The 6358-nt window shown below is 43.8% G+C and overlaps 1 protein-coding gene across 1 annotated transcript in view; it reads left to right on the forward strand.

Annotated features, from left to right (window-relative positions):
- The window catches only part of BHLHE41 (basic helix-loop-helix family, member e41), a 51049-nt gene that overhangs the window by 1356 nt on the left and 43335 nt on the right, over nt 1-6358 (forward strand). The gene's annotated exons all lie outside the window — the stretch shown is intronic.

Consider the following 6358-nt stretch of genomic DNA (forward strand, 5'->3'; position numbering starts at 1 on the left):
CCGCCCCCGAGGGGAGCCCCGCGCCCCGTTGCCGGGGCGGCTGGTCCCGGCGCTGCCCCCGGCGGCGGACCGTCAAGGATAAAAATTTGCTACTCAGTATTTTTTTAATGTTTGGCTTTATAAATGCGTAAATACGTTAAGGAAAACAAAAAAGAAAAAAAAAAGCAGAAGGAAGAAAAAATAGTAAGGATACTTTTTTTTTTTCCCCCTCTCTCTATAGGGTAACTTAAATGTTGCACCTTATTTGGAATGGGTTTATACCGTGTCCCTAAGTCCCAGTTGGGAACTTGCACTTGTTGTCCGGGAGACCTGGGTGGGTTCAGGGTGAGGGCGGGGGGGGGCGAGGCGAGGGAAGAAGGGCAGACCCCAGCACCTGTGCTAGCACTTTACTGAGAACCGGAGCGTGGAGAGATGCACCCTGAGCCCAAACCTGCAGTGCCTTGAGCACCCGGGGATGCCGCTGGCTCCAGCGAGTTTTGGGTGTGCAAGGGAAGGAGGGTCAGACCCATTATGTAACCTTGCGTTTATTTTATGTATTTTTTTTTCGGCTAAGGTATACAGGTGTGGCAAGTGCATTTGTTCTCACCCTGTCTTTATTTAATTCAGTATGTTCCAGAGAGATTTTTCCCCCAACCTTGCTGTATAAAATGAATGTTTCTGCACTGAACTACAAAAAGAACCTTCCCCCTTTCCCCCAAGAAAACACAGAGCAACTCGTCAGCCTGAACTCATTTTATCCTAAATTCCAAATGACACAAACTGGAGGCCGTAGGTAAAACACCTCACTGCGCAATCAGAAACGATTAGACCAGTTGGGGTAAGTTTCCCATATGGGCTCTCCCCTCATCCCATGCTCAAATATCGCGATTTCCCTTTCTGGAGACAAAACCAGACACCAGATAATCACACAGATAAAGCTTTTCTAATAAGGCTTAAACCAAGACCTTGCCTAGATATTTTTAGTTTGTTGCCAAGGTAGCACTGTGAGAAATCTCACTTGAATGTTATGTAAGAGGTGAGACACAACAGCCTGGCAAGGAGCGAGTACGTGTCCGGGGTCTGTCAGTCCGTTCGGTGCATCTGCTGCTGCTGTTGCTACTGTTTGCCTCAAACGCTGTGTTTAAACAACGTTAAAAAAATCTTACTAGCCTACAGAGTGGCTGTATGTAAATAGTTGTTAATACATCCAATTAATGATGTCTGACATGCTATTTTTGTAGGGAGAAAATATGTGTTAATGATATTTTGAGTTAAATATCTTTTGGGAGGATTTGCTGAAAAAGTTGCACTTTTGTTACAATGCTTATGCTTGATACAAGCTTACGCTGTCTTAAATTATTAAAAAAAATAAATCCTGTCTGCAAGAAACCAGCTGTTTTAGAACAGTTTAGTATGTGATATATTAGAAATCAATCTTTATATTCGGTATTTTCCAGCACTCCATGAATTCTATTATCTAAATATTTCCACACTATTTTGTGATTAAAAAAATTCTTACTAAGGAATAAAAACTTTAATACACAAAATGGGGTTGTCTACTAATTACAGATCTTACGATAATACATAATAATGGGTGCATTGAGCTTCAAAATGTATGATTGTGTGACTGATGATAATCATTTAATACCTTTTCACATTTTTTTATCTGGGTTTGAATTTGCTTGGTTTCCTTTAACTCACTTTAGCAAACTCTGCTTTAAGATACGCATGTTTCACAAAGCAAAGTGTAAAGCATGCATGTGGAACATACATGTTTCTTCCTGACATCTACTTTTTTCCTCTTCTTTTTGCAAAATATTAATCTTTAAAATTAACACTTTACAGCCCTGGTGCTGCATGGGAGGTATCTTTGTTCACAATGAACAAACTTTATGATTTGCCTGACGATTTAATGACGTAACATAATCTCTGGAGGAATGATGTATGTCCCAGCTTGGAAATCCTCTAAGAAAAATGAACATGGGGGGGGGGGCAGGGCAGAGAGCAGGAGGGGGAATATAGTGGTGGAAAAAGGCAAGTAATTCACAGCATGGAAATGCAGCACCCGAAAGACTTCCACAGATTTAATATTTGAGCCGCAGATCACCTTTTCTTTCAAAAATTCTTCCTGTTCCAGAGAAATAAAATTAAGAAAACCCTCAAACAGTAGCCAATGTTTATGTAAGAGAGAAATACAAAGGAAGCGTTTCGTGCTCCCTCTACTGGTTCTTCAATACCAGTGACTCTGGAACTCGGAGCTACACTGACAATGAATGAAGTTGGAACGCAAACGTAATAGAAAACTGTAAGACTCGTGTTGATTCCAGCAGTCCTTTAAAATATAGGAGGAATTATAAATTGGGTGAAAAACAAGCGCTCCTTTTAAACTGTTCAAATGGGATAGTTAAGAAATAGGTATATGTCTTTTCACATGGAAGCTATAGTAAAATTAATTCCTATTAGAAGGAGACACAGGAAGGCTATCTGTACAAATACCAATGGACACATAGAAGTGCTTTTTCCATAAAGTGACGATAATGGACCAAAGGCCGCTACACTGCATCAGTATACCCATTGAAGTCCATTACTTGTGGGCTGAAATCGAAGCTTATCAAAGGTGATAGAAGAAAACGTGTCTGACTTCAGTTGTCTTTGGATCCTCTTCTGCGCCTTGTGTTACACAGGAATGAAAGTGAACTAGGTTCAACCCTTCAGCTCAGTAACTCGCCAACCACTTTACTTCAACCTCCATGCTTAAACCAGCTTAACGCTTGTTACGTGGCCGGAGTTACACTGGGACGAATGTGCTCATATACTCCAACTCCTCATACTAGGGAGGGAATCGGGCTTACTGAGCACGAAGCCCTTCCTACCATTTTACTATATGCGCAGAAAGGGTGGAGCCATAAGCACTTTTCAAAAAAATCGTACCCCTCATGAACAACGTGGGTAGTTTGAAACCTGACAGTGGGCCGGCTTTAAGTCTTTTTCAAATTTCCAGCCTTTGGGAATATGAATCAGTTTAGATTTCATTGGGCTATAAACCTAGATCCTTATAGGGTTTTATCAATTTCAGTATTTACCACGTACAATAACAGGAAGGCTTATTTTTATTAGCCCTTGAATCAAACGTGCCAAATGACTTCATGCCAAGTTGCAGCATCAGTGGAGTCTATTAAATTTTATTACATAAAACATAAAGACAAAATATGTGTATTCAGATAATACCAATGCCTAACAAAAGCAAACATGTGAAAAAAAAGGTTTGTAATTGAGGCTGATAACCCACTGCTGCTGGAGGCAAAAGGCAAATGACAGGAGGGACCCTACAGTCAGCTTCCTCAGATCCCTTTGGAGCCTAAATCAAATTGTATGTTTCATATTTTCTTGAGGTTAAAAAAAACATATAAGCAACGGACAAGAGCCTGCCAGGCTTAAATATGCATTCACTCATGTGCAAACATGTATTATCAATGCTTGTTATTTCCTACCTACTTTCTATAACTCTATGATATCTGGACTCTCACCTGCACTTCTCTAGCGCTAGGAGTGCAGGACTGGGTGCTACGTTTACTGTATACACTTGAGTACATACTCTATTTTCTCATAAACCACAAGATAAGCGATGTAAGCTGGCAAATATATTTTCTTAATCAATAAACTTCGAAAACATGTCTTATTTGTCCAGTATATTATAGTGGTGAGAAAGTGTGTTACATAAACACGGATGAGATTGTTAAGCCAATGGAAGGTAATATCATGTACCTCCCACTGAAGGGAATGGAAGTTTTATATTTGGATGGATTACAGTTACAGAACTCAAATTGACTATCAGCCCTGTTTAAGAAAGGTCTGACCTACCAATTAAGTCAATGTGGGCCCTTTTCTCAACTATAATGGTCTTTGGAGTAGATCTTAAGTCTATGGTTTGGGGCTTGTTTGTTTGTTTGTTTGTTTAATTTTCACTTCTAGTCAGGGCAGACTGAATGTCTTCGACATCCAGCAAGCCTGGGGACTGTATGCAATGTGTGTTTCAGCACCAGTAAACTTACAGTCTGCCCTGTACTCTGGGTCTCCCAATGTATTTCCTTTTCTCTTCAAACATCAGCTCCTGGAGTCATGTGATCTGCCTTCTTTGAGAAGTTTCCTGCCTGCTAGTTGCAAAAATGAGCTTGAAAGCAAGTAACAAAAATGCCAAATTTCCTCTCCATAAAAAACAAACAAACAAACAAACAAACAAACCTTGGATTTTTGAGAGCCAGTTTCACCCAAGAAAGTCTGAATCTCTATTTACTATGTCTGGTAATACCGCGGTCTCAGTAGCTCCCTGCAAAGCAGCAGAGAGAAGCCAGCGGTTCACCTGCCACTAGCAGCAGCCATGCATGTCCTAGACACGTGTGGGCTGGACGTGAGCAAGGGTGAGCTGCCACTGTCACTTCCCTCTCTGCATCCTTCCCGTGGCTACAGCATTTCAGTCTCCAGGGTTGTCAATCTGTCACAAACACTAAACTCATCGCAGGCTCAATTACGGCAGTGCCGCAGGCTGCACGGAGCTGCCCTGCCCCGGGCCGAGCTGCAAAAACTGTTCTGCCTCGCTGAACTCACGGGGCACCCAGTGGCACCGCACCTGCTGCTGCTGCTGCTGCTGCTGCCCTTTCTGGGGGTGCAAGCATGCCTCTTCCTGCCTGGGACTCCCACCGCGCCCCAGAGGAGGTCACGCCTGGGACAGGTGGGAAGACGTGACCTTGTGTTTTGGAAAGCAGGGACTGTCATCCCCGGCAGCTCTACTGGGCCGTGGGGGCCGGGGAGAGTTCTTTTTCCTGCTTCTGTAAAGGCCTGTTGGTTGGTTGGGTTTTTTCTACTTTTATATATTTTTAAAGCTCACTTTCCCTGTCCCCATTTATCCTGTTTTAGTTTAAAAGCAGGTGCACTGATCCGTACTACTCTTTACAGATTTTTTGACCTCAGCTGAGATCCTCTGGAATCAAATCAGAAATGCAGATTTGTTCCTTATCAGAAGCACATCCACTTTCCCTTCCCCCTCACAGTTTATCACAGTGAGGCGCTTGATCTAACAGAAACTACACGATACAAACTAGCGCAAATCTTTGATGAGTGCTTTGGGAATTGGTCCCCTCTATCCGCCGATATCAGCAGTTCCCTGAATGCAGACATCTGCTGGGTATTGCTGTCTGCATGATTGCAGCCCCGCAGCCAGAAAAGGGAAGCTACTCCTAATTTCATCCTGCTTGTTTTGCTCTCAGAGCTCAAAGGTGAGTCTAGTTCTCATTCTAAAATACTTCCATCCAGACCAAAACCTGGAGAATCAGTTACCAAAAAAGAAACCCTTGTGGCCAAGTCACTCTCACAACTGAGCAATTTCTAAAGAACAACCTCAAGAAAAGAGCTATGTAAATATGGCACTTTCTTACTCAGCAGAAAATTGGCTCCCCAAGTGTGTTTGGAGTAATACCTGCACTACAGAGCCAACTGAGCTGACAGATACCGAAGTGGATTCCATTCTGACTGCACTTTATCAGCAAAACTGCTAAGGCTCCAGCCCTGCAGTTGGTGGCAGGCAGGCACACTGCTTTGCTTACACATAACATTGTTTGCAAAGAAGCCCATCCACGCAGGAGCAGCAGTCCATCTGCACGGTCCTAGTTGTAGCATTAACGGCTTCAGACTTGGTTAGAGCCCACTGAATTGACTTCACATTTAGGTCCTGTGAGGAGCGACCCCGATCAGTATTTCTGTGGTACGGAGATCGCAGCTTCCAGTAAAGGTTGTAAGGCTGGGCCCTAGGTTCCAGCCGCAGGACCTGTTTTTCTCCTTGGCTGGAATATGAGCATCTTCATCAAGACCAAATGGGAACAATCATAAACCACCAAGGGCAGACTCTGTAACAATAAAGCAGCCCGAGATGCAGAAAAAAAGCTTTTCTTGGCAGCGAGATCTCCAAATGTGTTTGCAGCACTAGCAGTCAGAGAAACAGAATGTCTTTTTTTTTTTAATATGCAAGTTGAACTCTTTTATTCTGCAAAGTGACTGAGAGGCTGAAAAGAATGGCCCTCCTAAGGATGAAAAATCTTTTATGGTCTGCTTGGAAAGAAGAGCGACTGTCTGACCTGGCTGACCTGCATTTGCGCACCGACCCCTGGTTTTAAAACCCAGTGCTTGTGCTCGCGCGTTGGTGCCGGACAGCAATTCTGGGAGACGCCGGCCCGGACCCTGAGGGGAGAAAGAGGTCATTTAGGTTATTTCGCCAGAGGTACGCCGCCTGCGTTCCCTTCAGGGTTTTGCACAGGCACCCCAGGCGGCTGGCGACCGCCGGTTTGCCGCGGCGGGATGGGACCGGACCTGCGGGGAGGCGGGTCCG

Source organism: Haliaeetus leucocephalus, unplaced genomic scaffold (genome assembly GCF_000737465.1).
Source record: "Haliaeetus leucocephalus isolate CR32 unplaced genomic scaffold, Haliaeetus_leucocephalus-4.0 Scaffold473, whole genome shotgun sequence".
NCBI classification, from domain to species: Eukaryota; Metazoa; Chordata; class Aves; order Accipitriformes; family Accipitridae; genus Haliaeetus; species Haliaeetus leucocephalus.